Here is a 23,847-nt window from a genome sequence, read left to right as displayed (position 1 = left end):
CTCTAACTTTCAAGTGTATTCCTCCATAACTCCTCCACAGGACTAACCATAGGGATTTGCCTTGACCAAAGTTGTCTCATCTGATAGTCTACTATGGCTACTAATTGCTCCTCAAAGATCAAATTCTCATTTAACTCCATCGTGGCTGGTCGCAGCACATGAAAAGGATCGGGAACATACTTTCTAAGCATGAAAATGTGGAATACTGGGTGGACATGAGAAAGGTTTGGTGGTAACTCTAACTGATAGGCAACTGCTCTCACTCTGTCCATGATCTTAAAATGTCCTATATAACGGAGTGCCAATTTGTCTTTTCTTTTCAAATCTCATAACCCTTTTCATAGGAGAAACCTTCAAGAACACGGTCACCCATTGCAAATTTTACATCTTTCCACCTTGGATCTTCATGGATGGTTAAAATTTTTTATGTCTATCTGCCCCTGTCGTAGTATGCCAGCTATCATCCTCCTTTTGAGTCTAAACCATCACATTTGACTACTCCTTTACCCCTCTTTTTTTTTTTCATCTCTAGTACTCATTATAGCTCCACTACTCTCGACTTGATATTTGATAACTTTAATCAACTTTGGCGTTTACCTCACTTTTATTATGCCCTAACGTGTCTCTTGGTGACTTCAGTCCTCACTCCTTTGTTTCAATAATCTCTGTTTCCCAAAAATATGACTTATGTTCCTTACTCTATAGTATCCTATGAAATGCTTTCCTGTAGCACATATCATATACATCTCGTTCGAAACCTTTACTTGTCTTATTACCTCAATGGTCAATACCTATAAATCTTCTCACTCCCATGATACTTCAAATTTTCAATCTCTTTTGTGTCATTACTAAGGTCCTTAGACCAGCTCTTGTCCATCTTATGTAACTAGTTATGTAGAGCTCCATCCAAGTGTCAAGCGTACCCTACACCACTTATCAATATTGGAAAGTGAATTGGGTCTCTTCTCTTATAAGACAAATGTATTTGTATTCCCTGACAACCCAATTAATGCAACTTTATCATTTCCCACTCTTTCTCTGGAATGGAAATATCTAGACTTCTTCCTAAAGCTTTTTAATATGTGGCCTACTTTTGACACATTGGCACTCAGATCTAGGCTCTACTACTCTTTTAATTTATCATCTCATAATAACTTGTTTCAAACATCTCTTAGTGTGTTCTTAGCATACCTATTCCTTTTTATCCTCATCATTATAACTAGCTCTACCGAGCTTTCTTCCTGTCCTTTGGATCTTATCCACTTTCTTTTCCTATTTCTGCTATCATTGATATCTTTTCAACATGCTGTACTTATTCCTTAATCTTAATCCTATCTCACCCTTACACCTTTTCCTTCAAGGATGTCCATCCCATCATCAACTTTAACTTTTTTTTTTTATTATTTCTTAGTCTTATCTTGATTACTAGTTTCATTACCTCGAGAATTCTAACTTTACGATTGACTCCTACCAGCACATTCTTCACTATACGTAACACTTGTAATTAACCATAAAAAATTCTTTTTGTATCCTCTTTCCCAACTTACCTATCAGAACATTATCATTCTCTACCAGCCTTAATAGGAAATTGCTCATCCTGGATGGATAGGAGCCCATAAATTATAATTTCCATCTAAACTAACACGGCTGTGGGAAATATGTGCTATGCCTTAATTCTGAGCAAAATACTTCACGTGTTCATTCTCCTTAATATAATCACATATACTGCCCATAGCTTTTCAAACTTCACCCTCAACTTTTCCCATTAGCAACAATTTCATTCTCTATAACTCATTAGCAAATAATACTTCCTCCAGCTTATAGTTCAAAAGGGTTATAAGCCCTAGTAACTAGCTCGATTTAACTCCAGTCACCTCTTTGATCATTCTTTCATACTTAACATTAGGTACACCATTATCGTCATTTTCGCCTCAAAAGATTGGATATGTACTAACGCCCATCAAATTTTCAATTAATTTGGTCACTTTGACACAACCTCTCTTCTTAACAAAATCTCCTAGAATCGAAACACGAGCCAATTTGAAAAGAAGGAGAAATGTTCTCCCACCATTTATGGTATACCATTGTTTAATAAATAAGATTTAGCTCATACCCCTTAGTCTCCCTTTTTAATTTCATTATTTCTTTGTAATTATTGTGCGTTATTACAAGATATTAGTTGTATCTACCATTTGTTATACTGTTGTTCTGCCTGGCATATCATCTTAGAATTTACTATTTCCTTGTTACTCTCCATTTATCTTCCATACTTATAATTATTTGTCCAATACTCCTTATACTTAGATATATTCTAGAAGATAAAAGTACTCACAGATTCTTTCAGATCTACTCCAATCTTACCAACAATCACTCCTCTAATTCATGTACTTCTCAATATCTTATAATTACACCTATACCTATCTTGTCCTATTTTGACCGTTATTAGCGTTCTGCTACATATTATCATACTATTATTTATTTATTTATTTATTTATTATTACCCTCTTTTTTTTTTACATAATTATTCTATCGATCACACTGAAAATATATGTCTAACTCCAATTTTTGACTTTAGGTCTCACCACTCTAAATTTTAATATCAAGCCTCTATGACATTATCCCTCATCTTGCATATTTATATCCCTTATGTTGACTTTTATCCAACTTACTCCTACTGATCTTGCTTCTTTATCTGATAATACAATTCAAGTTACCACAGAGCGCTCAACAGTTACTACCTACTTTGATCGCACACCTCACCTAATTTCCATTATACTATCAACAACCAAAAGGATTCTTATGTCATTGCCCCATTATCCTACCTTGGGGGTAGAAAACAAATAAGGTCTAATCCATATCCTGTAACTCTAAGCTCTAGGCTCAAGCTCCTAACACTACATCAATTATGACTTGCTCTAAGTCCTGTTCTTCTGGGTTCCATAACTTAACAATGTTCTTCCTAATGCTATCCTTTTCTATGCTCTCTATCCTTATTTTTCTTTTTTTGTTTATCTCGTTTACCCTTCCTAGAACTACATTCACCTCTTCGATATTTTGGCTCTATTCTTCCTAATCTGTTTTTCAGTTTATTCTTTAGCCAACTCTTTTTATCTTACCCAAATCTGAGCTTTCACTCTTCCATCCTTTAGCTCTATTTTCTTTTTGAACCTGATTGTCATATAAAAAACTTATACCTTTCCACTATCCCTACCACGTCATCTATACCTCAATGTTACTCAGAATTGATCCTCTAACTACCCTAGCTAGACTTCTACTGGCATTCAGGCTATATCTTCTACTGCAATTGAACCGCACTCCATCTATATATATATATATATATATATATATATATATATATATATATATATATATATTCTATGATTTATCGATGCTAACTTTTGTCCTTTTTCTTTTACTTTATTTGGAGTATACTTTAGTCTTAAGCATTAAAAAAGCTAAGGATAAACTTAGGGAATAGCAGTCATACTTCTCCTGCGTGATCTTTATTCTTACCCTTTTGGACTACATACTACCCCCTACTACCTTAGGATTTATCGATGCTAACTTTTGTCCTTTTTCTTTTACTTTATTTGGAGTATACTTTAGTTCCTTTTTTTTTTTTTACTTTATTTGGAGTATACTTTAGTCTTAAGCATTAAGAAGCTAAGGATGAACTTAGGGAATAGCAGTCATACTTCTCCTGCGTGATCTCTATTCTTACCCTTTTGGACTACATACTACCCCCTACTACCTTAGGGAGGGGATCTGTAGCAACTCTAATTTTTCATATCCATTTAATTAGCTGAAACTTAAAATACTAGGTATCCAAACCCGTCATTCAATTTAAAGGCTTACATACATCTTGATCGTACATCTTATAATTCCTACATGGAACTTGTACTCTCTCCAGAACACCTGAGCTAACAACTCTTTATCTCACGCTACAATCCCATTTGGGATACTACTCTATAAGTCATCATTATTAGTAATAACCTTCGATCCCTTCTGAAAAGATAGGACTATACCCTAACTTACTGCAACAAAGGTACTATATTTACCACCTTGCCAAAACCATGTCAAATTAATAACTCTCTTATCATATCATAGCTCTGTAAATCATCAATTCATAGTTTCAACCTTCCCTAGGTAGCAGGGTACTTTACACCTTGCTGATACACACAATATATACTATTCTCACTAAGCTCTAAGCAAAATGTCTGTCGTATTGCAAAAACCATCCAAAATTCCATACCGAAAACCAGATGGTCTCACTCTATAGATGTCACCTTTACTTTGTAGCTAATCCGCAACCTCTAGTCTGATGACAACTCTTGATGTAACTCGAGCCCATGCTAGGGTAACCGAGTTACTGACTTTAGTTACCATCCAACTGTGACCGTTCGATATTATAGCTCTAAATCCCTAACCAGGAGTTCCCAACTCCTTTGTAGATATAGAACTCTGTTCTGGCATAATTGTACCAAAACAGAGACCATTCGCAAACACCCTCATTATGGAGCACCATGGGGATGCACGCAGCTCTACACAATAATCTCATATCGGTACTATAATCTACAGCTTACAGAGCAGACATCGAGAATATTGTATAGTTATTACAATACGTCCTGACAGACTAGGTCTTCTAATCTCTTATCTCTCTTGAATATACTATTATCATAAACTTACTATGACTGGGTCATCCACTGACAACTGCCAGCAGTGGTATCCTCACCCTTATCTAGTGCAATTATACTATCAAAACTCACATTTATGTACTCATGCCTAGCACTTGATAGGCACAACACTTAGACCCATATTGATAGAAATATAGTGTTTCTTGGAGAACGTATTTCCATGGCAGACCTCAACATGTCTGCTAACTCTATTTCACACTTCTATGTACTTCACAAAACTGAGGTGCTAAACTAAAGCACTCTTATATTAACCGAGGAATAACGCAGAATCTAGAAACGAAGAATTATAGAAAAAAGACAAAACAGAATCCTATACTCCGCATGTGACAACTCTAGGTGCACACTTTCCCATGAATCTAAAGCCTAAGCTCTGATATTACTTTTGTCCAACCCAACCTATGGGCCGGACCAGCACTAGGACCTGGGCCAGCCTAAAGCCCCCGAGGCTCATAGTAAGCCTAACTATTCCTCAACCCAACTCTAAGGCCCATTTGGGCCCAATTTCAAGAATTCAACCGGACGGAGTCTGACCATAAAATAGACCATTCAACGGGGAGTTTTTGACTTGCCCGACCTGTAAACATAATATATAATAAATTGGGGAGCTTAGCTCACCCTCCACATAATCAAAATGTCATAACTCAAATAGGAGCTCAGCTCCCTCATCCAATCCCATTATGCATACAGTTAATAATTTTATAGGTGCAACATAACTTTTATAATACAGGCCCAAAATAAAAATAAGTGCTTCTAACACATGTGGAGTCTAAAATTTTACTCAATTGTATAAAATATATTAAATACTATCAATAGACCTGCGAAGAAGAAGAGCAGGTTAGCCACAACAAATAATCCTCCTGTAGCCTGGAAAAATAGATGAACGGGAGTGTGCATTCGACTCAGAGAGTAAAATATCAATTTTAACCATAATCTCTATAGCTATCTAAAGCTAATACACCCTGTGGAGTTAAATGCAATATCGTCATAATTTTCATATCATAACAGCAAAAAGACAATTTGGAGCACTCACACACCCAACACTGTCAAACAATACATATATGGGAGTTGATCCCCTATACAACCCTCTTAATCCAACCTCTGACAGTGAGTGTCTCTCAAGCTGGACTTTCGCTTAATAAACCAAATGCGGGGTCCCAGTGAGTGTCTCTCAAGCCGTGTCTACCCGCCCTGTCCATATCCAATACCATATCATACCACACGCACGCCACGTACACACTGCTCCAAATTACCACAAACAACATCTATGGCACTTCAACAATTATGAATGCAATATAAAACGTGCCTAGTAATTAACTACATAGATACATATTTATAAGTGATGCGTGGGCATACTTGAACATATAATAATATCGAAATTACAATTAATTTCTTGCTCTCTTTCAATCTTAATTTGAAGCAATTTCTCAATTTTAAACTTGGGACCAATAATCTTAATACAAACACTTTCAAGGTAGATTAGTAGTATACTAATTGTTTATTATCATCAAAATATGAATTAATACCTCTAGGTCCAACAAATCCCCTCATCAATTTGAAAGCAATTAACAGAGTTAACTCATATTGCAAAAGGGTTGCAGCAGGGAGACCCCCTCTCACCCTTCTCATTCATTATTGTGGTAGAAGGCCTCTCTTATATGTTTAAGAAAGCAAAAAATTTGAACTTGTTATGGGTATTCCTATCTCAAATCATGGTGATTGCCTAACGCACCTTCAATATGCATGCGACACCCTCGCCCGGTGTAATGCGATTGAATCTGAAGTTGTAGTGGTTAAAAGCATTCTTCACTGCTTTGCTCTTATTTCAGGACTCAATGTGAATTTTCATAAAAAGTGCCCTTATTGGCATCAATGTGGAGCAGTCTACAGCTAAGCCACATGCGGCTAAATTATGTTACTCCCTTCAATGCTTACCTTTTACTTATCTGGGTCTCCCAATTGGCATTAACCCAAGTTCTCCTAAATGTTGGGATCAAATTGTTAGACGTATCGAGAAGAAGCTGGCAACCTGGCAATATAGATATTTGTCTATGGCTGGTAGGCCTACATTGATTAAAGCATCACTCTCTAATCTACGGTGTATTACCTCTCAATCTTCAGGATTTTGTCCTCTGTAGCAAAAAAGATTACAGTCATGCAAAAAGGAGATTTTTTTGGCATGGATTCTCGGATAAGAAAAAGTTGATCACTGTTAAATGGGATTTAATACAAAGCTAAATACCTAAGTGGTTTGGGCATTGAATCTATCACCATAAAAAATAAATCCCTTCTCTTTAAGTGGATTTGGCATCTGGAGAAGGAAAGAGACAGCTTATGGTCTTCTTGTATTCAGCAGAAATACAACATCGATGGCTCTTTGTTTCATACTACTCCATCCAAGAATGGTTCGTCAAAAATTTGGCATGATATTTTTAATCTTAGAGTTACTTTCCCCTTCAATGAAGGCATTAGAATTGGATTAGACGATGGAGATTTATGCAACTTTTGGAAAGATATTTGGATTGGTGATGAATCTTTTAGTGAACGCTTCCCATCCCTTTTCTCCATTTCCCTAGATCATAGCGCAGTGGTTCGTAGTATGGCATTTGGGATGGCTCCTTATGGCAGTGGTGCTTAAGATGGAGAAGACCCCTAAGAGAATGGGAGATAGATCAGAACAATAATTTATTGGATCTGATTAAGGACATTATAATTTGCCCCTTTAGTAAAGACAAGATGATATGGAAGTTTAATACTAATGGTAATTATAGGGCCAAGTCTGCTACTTCAATTCTGCCTCATGTTCAGTCAACTTAGTCTCATGAATTTATGGTTGGAGTGTGGAAGAGTATTGCCCCTCCCAAAGTGGAAATTTTTTCATGGCTTGCTATATTAGGAGAAGGTCTCCACCAGGGACTTATTGTTTAGGAGAGGAATTATACCTGCAGACATGACCTCTTGCATTGTAACACTGCAGAAGAAACTTGCGATCATCTCTCCATTACATGTTCTCTTTCTTGGAGCATGTGGTGTAAAATTTCTGATTGGTGGGGTGTGAATTGGTGCGTGCCTCGCACGCTTAAGCTTCTATTCTCAGAATGGATAGGTCTGGTTTTCGAGTCTTTATAAAAAGTGGCATGGATGTGTCTCTTCTTCTCTACTCTTTGGTCTCTTTGGCTCTATAGGAACAAAGTGATATTTGAAGGGGCTACTCATGACATCGATACATTATTCTCCATCATCTTTTATAGAGCATCTCTGTGGTTGGGGGCTTGTAAGTATGATTTTCCTTTCTCGGGTCAAGATTTTCTGCTAGCAGCAGAAGGAATTAAATCTTGGAAACCACATTCTCCTCCGTTCCCCTTAATATCTTGTCTACCTCCTCTTTACAATTATGTTAAGTGGAATGTCGATGCTTCAGTTCTTGGTAAACCTAGGCCTGTGGGTTTTGGTAGAGTTCTTAGAAACTCTCTTGGTTATTTTTTGTGTATCTTTTCAAGTCCCTGCAGAATTCAGGATTCAAATGAAGTAGAAGTTCTGGCCATTTTGAAAGCACTTTGCTCTTTTTTCAAATGTTGTTAATGGAATAATAATTGAATCAAATTCATCGAATGCAATTTCTTGGATCAACTCAACTTGTGACTACAGGCCATGGCGCTTACAACAAGCCTTCAACGATATCGACAATCTGAAATCTAGGTCCCACAACTTTTTATTCCACCATGTGCCTAGGGAGCAAATCAAATGGCAGATGGTCTTGCTAAGCAAGGTGTAACTAAAGGTGTTCAATTTATTGCTTGGTTATAGTATTGGTCTATATTATGTTTTTCCTATTGCAGCTGGATTTGAACTACACCTTTTTTCGGTTGTGACAATTTGGTCTCGGCTCCAACTATGGGCAGTTATGCTTCTAGAAGTTGAAATTGATTGAATTCTGCAGCTGTTTTGTTCCCATGTTGACTGGTTATGGGATGGGTTGTCTCTGTTATTTTGGAATCAATAATTCAACAACTGCTTTTGTTCTTAGGTTTGCTGAGTTTTGATGTGTTGTGTTTTATTTACAATATTGCCTATTGCTTTCACTATTCATCAGTTTTTTTCAGGCTATTGTACTTTGGCACTTCATTGTCATATTGGGTTTTTGTCTGGTCCTATTTGGTTTCCTTTTGGAACCTTTTTTTATAATATTATTAGATTTTTTCACCTAGCATAAATTACTCTAGGTTGATTTTTTAGTAGGGCCTATTGACTGGGGTTTAGTTGAATTATTTATGCTAAGTTTTTCCTAACTTTCATTAATAAAATATCTTGCTTATAAAAAAAATACATATATAATTAAATCTGTTTCCATACATTATCCTTCCCCACATACATACTTGAAAAAGCATTAAATTTTGAGATTGATAATTTTGTTCCTACCTGTCCTCAATGAAGATTTCCATTCCACCATCTTTGCAAATCAAGAATGAGAGTTCATAACACCTCCTTTACTTTGATATCATCTTGAATTTTTAAGACGTAATTTATTTAATATTTGACTTGCATAAATCATGAAAACTCATTTATCTTCCAAGCTATACACTATTATTATATGAAATGAAATAATGTTCTTCTTTTCCCTTAAATATACAATATTTACGTGATATTGATTAATTAAAATTTATAAATCTCAATACAAATATTTAATTTAATTATTATTAAGCTCGTTGAAATTCATATAAGATGCACCTGTATTTAATAGCCTATATTTAGTCATTTTTTATTGACTTATCCCTAGTGGTTGAATCCAAAGTTGTACCCTAAAAACATATTTTATTTGACTTTAAACTCACTCAAATATTTCTTCTTAATTGCTTAGTGTTTTTGTATTGTTAAAATAATAGTAGAAAGCTCACCTATTTATATAGAAAATCTTGGCACATAACTACTTAATTCACATTATTAAATAAGTTTAATAAGCTTAAGTTATTTTTAGTTAATTATTTAATTCCTAATTAATAATATTTAATATTAAAATATTGCAACACTCGTGAATAAAGTTGAAAAAAAAAAGAAGAGAGGGATTTTCCATAAACGTGTGAAAGAAGCAATTCCGATCCAATCTCTGGATATTGATATGATATGCTACCATCCGCTATCAAAAATTTAATAAATATTTTGATTAACACACCATAGATCATTGATGGTCCAATGAGATTGATAATAGAAAATTGAAAGATAATAATTTCTTAATCAAATTTATAACTTAATATGGCTTCAAAAAAATTAGCAAAATTATTAATTTCTAGCACGTCTTTGAGGTCATCATAAATTAAGAAACATAAAAAAAAAAAAAAAACAAGTATCCAACTGTCAGATTTTCTGATGGTCGACTAATTCCAGATTTTATTGGTATGATTCTAATTAAATTCCTTCTTTTCTTGCTCTTCTATTTATTTTTTTTATAAGCAAATATAATTTTATTAAAATTTTGGGAGGTATAGGGATGGAGGATATGCTCCAAAAGCTAGACCCTTGCAATCAAGCAAACCCCTTACACCCAAACTAGAGAGCAAATACACCTCTAACTACAGGACATTAAACAAAACATAACACAAAAAAGCAACAAAGACAACAGAAATACTTAACCATTGCTCGACTAGCCTTAAGAGTGCAAATAAAGCATCAAACCATGTGATATGTAGATCACCCACTAAACCAGAAACCCAATCACAATGTCGCATTTGCTTAAGCAATCCAGGAGACTGACCAAAAGTGAAATTCAGCTACTATGATTGATGCGTACTCTACAAGTATACGGGTCGTTCAAATAGTAAAGAAAAGATATCATCCCACAGAAATTTGTTATTTGAGTACCAAACTATAAAAGTCACGATTATTTGGGCTATCAATAATTTGTGCCAAAAATAGAGTAAGAGATGCAGCAAATTAAATTGAGAAAATAAGGAAATTATAATAAAATAAGCAATTAAATTTCTAAGCACTATACTAATTTACTAAAATTTCAGCAAATAATTAAAGATTTAATTAATTAATGGTAAAAATTAATTCCAGAGTTGAGGTTCATGAAGTAAATTTCATTGGATTGTCATAATAAAGTTGTGTTCTTTAAAATTCTTGGGGAGACAGAATTTCAATTTCAGGGAGATCGTAGTATAGCCTCTAGTAATCTTATCTCAACAATGAATGCTAGCCGATTATTGCAAAAAAGGTGTAAGGAGTATCTAGCTTATGTTAGAGACGTTTAGGTAGAAGTTGCAGGTTTGGAGAATGTTGTAGTGATTAAAGAGCTTCCTGATGTGTTTCCAGAAGATTTATCAGGTTTACTTCAGGAGTGAGAGGTAGAGTTTGGTATAGACTTAGTTCTGGAACTGAGCCCATATCTATGCCACCTTATCGTATGGCACCTGCAGAACTTAAGGAGTTGAAGGAGCAGTTACAAGACCTACTAGATAAGGGGTTTATTCACCCTAGTGTTTCTCCATGGGGTGCTCCTGTGTTATTTGTACAGAAGAAGGATGGGTCTTTAAGAATGTGCATTGATTATAGGCAATTGAATAAAGTGACTATGCGTAATAAGTATCCTCTTCCACGCATAGATGATATGTTTGACCAACTTCAAGTTGCAAAGTGTTTTTCCAAGATTGATCTTCGATCTGGGCATCATCAATTGAGGGTCAAGAAAGAAAACATACTCAAGACGGCCTTTAGGATTAGGTATGGACACTATGAATTTCTTGTAATGTCTTTTGGTCTTACCAATGCTCCAGCCGCTTTTATGGATCTCATGAATAGAGTTTTCAAGCCTTTCTTAGATCAATTTGTTATAGTGTTCATCGATGACATTCTAATGTACTCAAAGAGTAAAGAGGAGCATGAGCAGCATTTGAGAATTGTCCTTCAGACCTTACGGGAACACAAGCTATATGCCAAGTTCTCAAAATGTGAGTTATGGTTAGATAGTGTGGCTTTCCTAGGCCATACAGTATCCAAGGATGGGGTGTGAGTTGATAAGAAGAAAGCTGAGGCAGTGCTTCATTGGCCTAGACCCACAATTGTATCAGAGATTCGTAGTTTCTTGGGTTTAACAGGATATTATAAATGGTTTGTTCAAGACTTCTCTCGTATTGCAACACCTTTAACTAAGTTGACACAGAAGAATGTGAAATTTCAGTGGTTTGAGGCTTGTGGAAAAAGTTTTCAAGAGCTTAAGACTCGTTTAACTACAGCACCAGTGTTAGCCCTTTCGTCTGGATCAGGGGGTTATGCAGTGTATTGTGATGCTTCTAGGATTGGTTTAGGATGTGTTTTGATGTAGCATGGACGGGTTATTATATATGCTTCTCGTTAGTTGAAAAGGCACGAGCAGAATTATCCAACTCATGATTTGGAAATGGCTGCAGTAATTTTTGCTTTAAAAATCTGGAGGCACTATCTGTATGGTGAGACTTGTGAAATATTCACTGATCACAAAAGTCTCAAATACATCTTTGACCAACGTGATCTTCATCTTAGGCAAAGAAAATAGTAGAATTGTTGAAGGATTATGATTACACCATACAGTATCACCCTGGAAAAGCTAATGTGGTGGCTGATACTCTAAATAGGAAGTCTTCTGGTAGTTTAGCCCATATATCTACCAAGAGGAGGCCTCTGATTGCTGAATTATATGAGTTGCTAGATCAGGGAGTAGAGTTTGAAGTCGTATCTGGATCCTTCTTAGCACATTTTTGAGTTAGACCTATCTTGATTGATCAAATTAAGGCTGCTTAGAAGAGGGATTCTCAGTTGTGTGAGATTATAGATAGTATTCATCAAGGCCAAGCTCAAGGGTTCATGTTAAATGATGATGGAGTTCTTCGTTATGGCACTAGACTTTGTGTCCCCAATGTTGATGAGTTGAGAAGAGAAATCATGGAGGAGGCACACCATTCTGCTTACACAGTACACCCAGGTTCAACTAAGATGTACCGTGATTTAAGGGAGCATTATTGGTGGGATGGCATGAAGAGGGATGTTGTAGACTTTGTTGCTAAATGTTTGGCTTGTCAACAGGTTAAGGCAGAACATCAGAGACCATCTGGGTTACTTCAGCCATTACCTATTCCCAAGTAGAAGTGGGAGCACATTACTATGGACTTTGTTGTGGGTTTACCTAGTACACGAGGTGGTTATAATGCAATTTGGGTGATAGTAGACAAATTGACAAAATCTGCTCATTTCTTTCCTGTGAAGACTACATATGACTTTACTAAACTTGCACAGTTATATATAGACAAGATTGTTAGTTTTCATGGTGTTCCAGTTTCCATTGTCTCTGATCGTGGTACTTAGTTTACTTCTCAATTTTGAAAGAAATTTCAAAAAGCTTTGGGAACACGAGTAGACTTTAGTACTACTTTTCACTCTCAAACAGATGGACAGTCAGAAAGGACCATATAGACGTTGGAGGACATGCTTCATGCATGTGTTATGGATTTTGGTGGCTGTTGGGATCATCATTTACCTTTAATGGAGTTTGCTTATAATAATAGTTATCAGGCAAGTATAGAGATGGCTCCATACAAGGCATTATATGGTCGAAGGTGTAGGTCACTGATTTGTTGGGCTAAAGTTGGAGAAAGAATGCTTACTAGACTAGAGTTGATACAGTTAACTTTAGAGAGGGTTCGACTAATTCGTGATAGACTTTTGACTGCTCAAAGTCGACAGAGAAGTTATGCTGACCCTAAGCGTAAAGATGCAAAGTTTATGGTTGGTGATCTGAGAGTTTCACCTATGAAAGGAATCATGAGGTTTGGAAAGAAAGGGAAGATTAGCCCTTGTTTTATTGGTCCATTTGAAATTTTGGAGAGAATTAGAGCAGTTGCTTACCGTTTAGCCCTTCCACCTGGTTTTGCACATGCACATCCAGTTTTTCATATCTCTATGCTTAGAAAGTATGTACCAGATCCATCTCATGTTTTGCAACCTCAGACCATATAATTTAAGGATGATATGTCATATGAGGAGCAACCAGTAAAGATTTTAGATCGACAAATTAGGAAACTCCGGTCTAAGGAAGTGGCTTTGGTCAAAGTCTTGTGGCATAATCACTTAAGTAGTGAGGCTACATGGGAGGCAGAATCTGAAATGCAAGCCAAATATCCTCACTTATTTGATTCTTCAGGTTAGAATTTTGTCTGTTTAAATTCGGAGACCGAATTTCTTTTAAGGGGGGAAGTATGTGGAAACTCAATATTTTATTTATTTACTTGTTTATTTTAATTAGCTAATGATAATTTAATATAATTATCAAAAAAAAAGAATATTTTATTGGATGACCTGCTTATTTATTTATAAATATATATTATTTTTTAAATTAAATATATATCTGTAATCTGAACAACCCAGTTCAATAATAACTCTTATCTCATTCTACACCTAATGGAACTCTTGAAATATATATACCCTAATAATCTCTTTCTGCTAAACTTTGCTCTTAAAGCCTGTTTATCACCTCCTTTTATACCAAATACTCTTAACAGGTATTTTCATCATCTTTTATTTATTATTACATATGTATGTGTATGTATATATATATATATATATAAATTTACAATTTATAATCTGATGTACGCAGAGAATCCTTAAATTTTTACTTCTTTATTCATCACTTTCGATTCTGTTTTCAAGGTAAAAATTATCGTTCTTTGTTCAATAATGGGTGAATCTGATTTTATTTTTTTTCCTTGATTTGTTACAACTACTCTAGAAATTCATTTTTTTTTATCATTGATATTGAATTGGGTTGATCATGATTACTGTTGGACAATAACTTATTTTATATATATATATATATATTAAAGTTATTTTGTTTTATTATTATTTGATATTTTTCTTTTATATTTTAGGTGTGTAGGAGATTCGAATATTCAATCGATCAATTGAAATTGTCTCTCTTCCATTGAAAATAACCATTATTTTGGAGGTTCCAAGTGAGTGGTAGTTATGATACATGGCACCGTTTTAGTCCCTTTTAAAATTTCTTAGCATTAAATTTGTTATTAAATGAAATTTTAAATCAATATTTTAACACTTATTTTACATGTGATTTTCTAAAGTTTTGTTTTATTGTTGAATTTTATTCCAATTTTGATTAAATAATTGATTTTGTCAATTATCTTTGCATTAGAGCCATTAGGATTCAGGGAACAGGCCTTTAGTGTATTTATATTGATTGATATCTGACTATAAAATTTACTGATGTGTTACACTGAATTTATTTGAGATTGATTTGATCTTATTGACTCTCTAAATTTATTGAAATAAACTATTGAAATTGCACTATCAGTTATTATTTGCTATCTGAAATTTTTTATTAATTTTGATTGATTTGTACAAATTGATTTTCTGTTTTGAATTGGTACCTGTGCCCAGTATCTATTTCTGTTATCTGGCCCCACCGTGTGGACTATCACAGTATTAGGTTGCATTGTTGAATCATGCATCATTACAGTTTATGGTTTGCATTAGTATCATATGCATTGATATCTGTGAAGGAGGAGGAAGGTATCTAATATCTGATAGCGCGCTTACTATCTGGCCTTTGGTGATGTGAGGTATCATCACCCTGATGTACTGTACCATAAAATTTTTATTGAATGAATTTCTTTTATATATATGTTTTATGAAATTATTCTACTAATGATTTTGATAGCATAAGTATGATTTTATTGAATAGAAAATTTATTGTGAAATTAATCAAGCGTCTGTCTGTTCCTATTCCGTTATATGCTATAATTATCATTCACTGAGTATTAGCTCAAACCACGTTTTCTCTGTCTATTATCTTTTCATATCAGTAGAATTCTGCAGCTGATCTAAATATTCAGTCTATTTTCTGGAGAGGGACAATCTTTGATTTGTTCTCATGGTATGCCCGAATTCATATTTTCTTGGGCTAATAATTAGTTTAGTTTATTGAACAGTTTAAGTTTTTATTTGAAATCTGTGGAGACTCCGCAGTTTACTTATGAGATATTTATTATGTTTATTCAGTATTTTGTTTATGTGGAATTTTGTCTATTTTTTTTTATTAGTAAGTGATAATATATTCATTCAAGATACTCTGATAAGGCTTGCATGATTTAAGAATACTTATATTATACGCCGGTTATGACTCAGAATTTTTGGGTCATGACAATGATGCAGAGGCTTAAAATTAATATTTGAAGCCCTTCACTTGTTTTGCGTTGGAGGCAATGATTACATAAAATTTGTGACCTCAAACTCCACAGCGTTTCAGTCATTCTCCAAGGAAGAATACGTTGGGATAGTTATTGGCAACCTCGCAACTGTAATCAAAGTTATTATTTTATTTTACTTTTTTTTTTTTGAAATCTTTGATTCAAATTTACGATAGCATAATTATGTTTAAGTTTTGGATCTTTGTGTTTCAGGAAATTTACAAGAATGGAGGTAGGAGATTTGGTTTTGTAAGCTTAGGGCCTTATGGTTGTGTATCATATACACTAGAGCACTAAATACCAGTGGTGGCTGCATGGAAGAAGTCACAGCTCTAATAAAACTACACAGCAAAGCAATACTTTCAAAGGTCCTCGAAGATCTACAGAAAGAAAAAGGATTTGAATATTCATTTCTTGATTTCTACCCTTAATCAAAAGAATGAACAAACCGTCAAAATATGGTATGTCTCTTGTTATATATCTGCCTTTGACCAAATCCTTACTTAAATATATTATGAAACTAGAGATTTACATTACATGTTGTGATTTACATTACATGTTGTGATTAACTTGTGAAGGTTTTAAGGTGGTGGCTTGTTGAATTGCCATTTTCACTTATGGGTTTTCAAAGATGAAATATTTGATTTGGTTTTTCTAATAAGCTAGTCTCTTATATGGGATTGAAGAATCTTCTCAATGGCAGTTGTTATGTAAACATTTGCACAATTAAATAATAAAAAAATACAGGTGGTTACAACTTTCATAAAAATAAATTGACATATTACTGTGAACTTTAATAAATAATAATATACATTTTTTTTCCCCTAAAAGATAGAATTCATTAATGGATTAAAAGGCCAAAGTCCTAAGTCCAACAAGACAAGGCCTATCAACCCAAAGACAAAGAAACCCTTTAACTACTCTTCATTCTCCTAGTTGGGTGAGATGTTGCCTGTAGGGGTGTATATGGGTCCAGTATTAAAGTCTTTTCCTTACCTCTCAAACTACCTATCATTGCCTTTTTTTTTCTTCTTTTTTCAAAGTTTTACCCAATTTGTATTTCATAGTAAATATATACACATCAATTTGCATTCCAAATTTAAAGCTCCCAAAAAAAATTCATACTAAAATAATGTTAGGTTACCAGAGAGTTTGTAAGCAAGTATATAGTTAATAACAAGGATACAAATTAAAGCAGAGAAATCAAGTTCAACTGAGGAAGGAAGGAAATTCAATTAATTGAGTCGTTAGAGCGTTAGAAAAAGTAGTAACAATGGTTATTTTGCTGTTTTAGTTAATAGTGAGTGAGAAATCAATTGTGTTAAAATTAGAAAAAGAAATTGATTGTATAAAACCAGTTATGGAAGAGAATGTAGGCATCCAACCAATAATAAAATCAGTTAATTAATCTCTCTCCTCTCTGTTCTATCTTCTCAATTCTTCCACTGTTTTTTAACTCTTTCTTTTTTTTTTTTTTATTCTCAAACTCTTTCAATGAAAGAATAATTTAAAGCGTAAATGAGTTGAGTTAGATTTTAAAGAGATTTTTGTTAAGCTTAAGTTTGGATTTGAAGTTATAACGTAATTACTCGAGTTTGGCTCAAATTTGGCTTAAGTTTGACTCGTATTAGTTTGTTTATCAAGCTATAAACTGGGCTTGCATTTAACTCATTTATTAAGTTCATGAGCACTCATTAATTTTAATTATCCAAATTACTTTAAAAAATCTTTTATTAATAATTATGTAAAACATATTTAATAATAGATCAAATAAATCATAATAATTAAATTAATAATCAAAATGATACCATTAATTAAATTATTTATATTTTATTTATACTTTTATTCTATAATTTTATTATGTATAAATGAGTTGGCTTACAAACTTATAAATAATTTGATTCATGAACTTATAAACGAATCGGCTCATCAACCCTATAAACGAGAGTTGAATAGTAGTAACTTAAGCTTGACTTATTTATTAAGGCTTTCTTTGAAATAAATTATTTGTAAGAAAAAAATGTAATTAAATTTTCATATAATTATGCTTAATTTTTATTTTTTTTAAATGAAAATTTATTTAAATTAAAAGAATTAAATTTTTTATTTCAAATATAAAAATTAATTAAAAAAATCAATTAAATTAAATTCTTATAAAATTTTAATTTTCAAATAAGAGAAATAAATTTAAAATTCAATATGGAGTTTAGCTCATTAAGCAAACAAGCTGAGCCTTGAGCAATACATAAGATAAGCAACTACACTTATTTGGGCCTGACTATATTTCAGTAATCATAATATACGTTTTTGAATTATAATTGTAAAATCTAGCCTTTTAACACTAGAAATTTCAATTGTGGATTTTTTATAATCAAGCATTTTCTAAGTAGTATAAGTATATTTAACAATTATTATTATTTTTAATTTCCATTGTTGGGAAAAAAACGAAAGGAATATTTTGGCCCGCCGAAGAGTTCAATCATGTGGTCTAGTCTTATATCTGGCTACTGTAAATGTGGCTGTGAAATTGAAGCTTTTGAGTTGTATTGGCAAATGCAGTCTGGCAGGACAAAAGCCTAACGCATACATGTTAATTCGGTAGCATCATTGGGCTGTGCTCAACAATGGGCTTTCTTCGAAGAGGGAACAGATTCACGGATGTGCACTTGATGGTGATGTTTTTGTTGTTACTGGTCTAGTTGACGTGTATGCCAAGTGTGAGAGCATTTCGGAAGCAGAACATCTTTTCGAAACAGTAGCTGATAACAAAAATCATGCTACATGGACAGCTATGCTAACTGGGGTGTTCTCGTAATGGGAATGGATTAAAGCAACGAAGTGTTTTCGGGACATGCAATCTGAAGGGGTTGAGTCTAATCAATTTATACTTTTCCTAGCATTAATTTTGACTGATTGTGAAGCAATTTCAGCTCATGATTTTGTTTTTCAAGTGCATGTTGTAGAGTTAGGAGTGGTTTTGGAGCCAATATTTTTGCTCAAAGTGCATTGGTTGTATATTCAAAATGTCAAGACTTAATATTGCAAAGAGGGTGTTGGAGAATATGGAGATTAATAATGTGATCTTTTGGAAGCCCATGATAGTGGGGTGTGTGAACGAGAGGTTTGAAGAGGAAGCTTCGCCTTGTTTTCATGAAATGCATGCAATAAATATGAAAATTGATTAGATGTCATAGTTGGTATGATCATTTCATGCTTGAGTTAGATTGTTAATTTAACTTTGAGTTGTCTGTGAACATTCATACTATGTTTTATTGATTAAAACAAAACATAAATGGTATTGCACTTTTTTGATTTAATGAAAAATTCTAAACATTTGTGTGAATTTATGATTATAGTTAATTCTTCAAATTTTTTATATTATAGTCAAATTTTTATAATTTATTGTAAAAAGATTTAATTGAATTTGAAAAAATTAACGATAAATTACATTATAGTCTTTGAAGTTATATTTAAATAATAAAATAATCTATTAATTTAAAACATATTTTATATTTATTATATATAATAAATAATTAATTATATAAAAAATATTTATATTTATTTTTAATTGAATAAATAAATAAATTTATTAAATAAATAGTATTATTGATATGTCCAATTGCTATAGTATCGTGTAAATGATAATTTTTTAATATCAAAATATTATATTAATTATATAACGGAATAATTTTCTTTCTATAACATCTAATATAATTTAAATTTAAAATTTCAATATAGCATTTATATTTATTATTTATAATAAATATAAAATATATTTTCTTTTTAAATATAAAATTTAAGACTATTTTTTTAATCAAATAAAACTTTAAGAACTATATTATAATTTATCATTAACTTCTTCAAATTCAATTTATCCATTTGGTTACAATGGCAATAAATAAACTATAATACAAAAAATTTTAAAAATTAACTATAATCATGAATTCACACAAGTGAAATGTATTTTAATTAAAACCTTGATTATTTGTTATATATTCACTATAAAAACACACATATTGAATTTTGCATAGATGAGATTTTTCAATAGGCTAGCTACACGCAATAGCTGAAACACGTAAAAGAGTTCAATCCATCCATCCTTCTGAACTCCTTAGTAGGGACAACAAAAACTATATCGAATTTGTTGCCTTATTTATTAGAAATACAGATACATATATATAGCAGACACAGTAACTTAAATAATATATATGCCTTCAATTAACCTAATGCAGTAGCTTCGGTAAGAAGGGTCTGAATGGTAGTAGTAGATGGAAAGAAGTCCTTAACTCCATAAGGTGATATGAATCCTGATTCCTTGTCCCACATTAATTCAGCTAGTAGATTATTGGCGGCATCAGTGTTATGGGTACCGTCAAAAAACGAATACTCAGTCTTATTACCACACACAGAATTAAATCCAAAAATGTCTTATTACCACACACAACTCGTAGTCTGCTTCTGCTCATGCAACAAAATAGTAACTCATCGATATCAAGAGCAAAAAGAAAAAATGTAGTGGGAAATATTTTTTTATATATATATATATATATATATATAGTATTTTACCAATTACCATGTTCGCCAGTGCATTCTTTTTTTATTTTATGATGAAGTAATTGAAGACTGTATAGTTGAATTGGAAAAAAAATAGTCATCTTGTATTTTCTCGAGGATTTGAGGTAGTTTCATTTTGTGCAATGCTGCAAGTTCGTAAAATAGTGTAGAATTGTCGGACGTTTGTTTAATAAATGGAATTAAGCCTAGGGGTGCAACGTTCTCAACTACAAATTTCCTTGCTCCAAAATCATACAATTCCTGCCAAGAACCAAGAGGTAAAAATATGTATAAGTAATATTCATCACATGATACTGAAACTTATTATTGATATATAAGACATGAAACCTTGATCCTGTCAGAAATGTTGCCAAGCAATACATCTACAATACTTTCCAATTGTTCTTGGCTGGCTCCAGAAGGTATTTCATAATTCAAATAATCCTCAGCCCCAAAGGAAATTAAGTAAACAGCCTTTTTCAGCCTCCTTTCTACTTCGGTTACATTAACTAGTTGGACTGCCCATTCCAGTTTCAACTCTCCGAAGTCGCTAGTCTGGCTTCGAAAGTCGATTAGCTGAACATTAAGAAAGGAAATAATTAATTATAAGTACAATTAATCAATTTCAGTAGACAATTTGATTGCTTACGGGATTACCATCTGAAGCAGTTGCACCTTCTGAAGCGAAATTGGCGCCATAAGTGAAATTTGCTTCCTTGTTTTTGAACGGTGGAATACGAGGTAAGCTCACATTTTCAGCTGTGCACAATAAGTAGAAGATTTCATTTTTTTACTGTTAATTTAATCTTAGTTACGTACCACATATAGGAGGAAATTAAAGATATATTTGAATGTGTTAATTGTATACCAACAAAATCAACAACTGTGCGACCATCAGAATATCTTCCTGTAGGATAGTCGAAGAAAGTGGTACCATATGGATGGTGATAAGAGGGAAGATACTCAAGAGGATGTACATATTTGGCATTGCCTGCATCATAAGTCCATCCCCAAAGCTAAACAAATATTCATCCAGCTCGGAACAAACTGGGTTGAGCAGGGTGAAGGTAAATAGGCTTAAAATGAACAAGGAATAAGCTAGACTTGCCATTGCACTATATGGATTTAGCTTGTGCAGGTTCTTAGTCTTTGTGGTTCCAGTAACCATTCTTCGTTTCCTATTTATAATGGTTGTATGGTAGGTTGTTCGGCATTTGCCTAGAAATGTGAAAAATCATTCTTACGTCTCTGACAAAGGAAACTAATCCACTAGTCATATGATACACGCAAGTTACGCGAATATTATTTTATTTATTTTATTTTAATAACATAATTTATTAATTTTTTATATTTTAAAAAATATACTTAAATTTTGTTATTGTTAAAGCTTTTAATTAATTATATTAAATACAATTTAAATTTATATTAAAAATTTTGAATAATTATAAGCCTATTAAAATCAAATTAAATTTTATTTTTTAAATGATTATTTTTATATTTTAATATTTCTTTATAAAAATATAAAAATGATTATTTTTATTTTTTTAATTATATTAATTAAATTTTTTAATATGCTATTTGACAATTTTATGACTTATTTTTATGTTTTATTTTTAAATTTTTTTTATAAGCAGACTATAATTGAATTAAAATATTCAGGAAATTGCAGCATATGAAATTGCAGCAGATTCTTATCGAGCAAAACACGATCATATATATATATATATATATTAAATACAATTTAAAATTTTGAATAATTATATGCCTATCAAAATTAAATTAAATTTTCATTTCTCAGATAATTATTAATTATATATATATATATATATATATATATATATATATATTAAATACAATTTAAAATTTTGAATAATTATATGCCTATCAAAATTAAATTAAATTTTCATTTCTCAGATAATTATTAATTATTTTCCTTTACATATTTCTTGTAAGAATATAACAATAAAATATTTTATATTTTTAACAACAATTTATATAATTTTGTGAATATTTTTTATAAGCAAATTGATAGAGCAGAGACTCAAACCCATCATCTGTCAAGTGCGTGATATACCTTTAACTACTAGATCAAGTCAAGTTAGACATATAATTTTGTGAATAACACAACTACTCGTCTAAGATTTGGATTGTGCGTTTATATTTATTACTTTTTAAATTATATTAATTTAAGCCATTAAAATGTCATATGGTGACTCTTTAAGAAGCCAAATAATTTATTCTTGAAAGGCATTTTTAAAGGCTTGGCATCCACACATTTATCACATGAGGCCAATTTATTATTATTATTATTATTATTATTATTATTATTATTATTATTATTATTATTATTATAAAAAAAAATAAAACACTCTGAGTTGCAATTGGTATTTATCTTTTTTTAAAAGTTATGAAATCATTTTTTTAGCTAATTATGTTTATGAAAATCGATAATTTTTTCAAAATATAGAAGTTACTTTTAAAAAAAAAAAATCGTTTCACTATTTTATGAAAGAAAATAAAGAAGTAAAATAAATAAGGAGACCCACCTTTTAATTATTTTATCTTCGATTTGAAAAGAAAGTGAGAAGAAAATGAACTATATTATTATTTTATCCTTATGAATATTTATTTTCCTTGTAAGTGAAGAGAGTAATTTCCTTTCACTTTTTTTTTTTCAATTGTTCAAATAATAAAAAGAAAATAAAGTTATTTTCCCTCCTCACTTTTCTTCTTTATTTTTAATTCCCCTCTAAAAACCTTCTCTGAAATAAAGTAAAGTACTAAATCTTTTTATGAGAAAGGCATTAAGTAATAAAATTCCATATAAATTTGAAATCTATGCTAGATAAATATATGCAATTAACTCTAAATCTTTTGTTAATTTTCATAGATTTGAAAACTCCAACCATAATTATTAAAGGAAAAATGTTAAAAATCATTTTTTTTAAGAAACTACTCCATTTAAAAGTTTAAATTTATAGTCTATCCATGCTTTTATTTCATTGAAAATATCATTTTTTTTCTTATAAAAAAAATAGTTTAAATTAATAGATGAAGGTGTTAAAAATAATTTTATATCCCAAGACATTGACGAATGCAAATATCCACTAAATTAAAACATTTTGAGTTTCAATTGGCATTGATAAATATTATGAAAATTGATAATTTTTCTAAAACATGGAAGTTATGATTTAAAAAAACAAATGATTTTATGATTTTAACTAATTCTTTCATAATAAAGTTATAGATTTTAGTAATTAAGTAAAAAAATGGCCTTAGAAGAAAAAAAGGCCATAAAAAATAAAATTAAAATACTTTGAGTTTTAATTGCTAGTGGTAATTTTTTTTATGTTATGAACTCGATCATGTTCTTT

General features: G+C 31.9%; 1 pseudogene; it reads right to left on the bottom strand.

The window, feature by feature from the left end:
• Positions 1-19,919: 19,919 nt before the first annotated feature.
• LOC131180717 (GDSL esterase/lipase-like) lies at positions 19,920-21,625 on the bottom strand (annotated as a pseudogene).
• Between the last annotated feature and the right edge of the window lie 2,222 nt (positions 21,626-23,847).

This window comes from Hevea brasiliensis, chromosome 6 (assembly GCF_030052815.1).
Source record: "Hevea brasiliensis isolate MT/VB/25A 57/8 chromosome 6, ASM3005281v1, whole genome shotgun sequence".
Lineage (NCBI taxonomy): Eukaryota > Viridiplantae > Streptophyta > Magnoliopsida > Malpighiales > Euphorbiaceae > Hevea > Hevea brasiliensis.
This window is presented reverse-complemented; position numbering and strand designations above follow the sequence as displayed.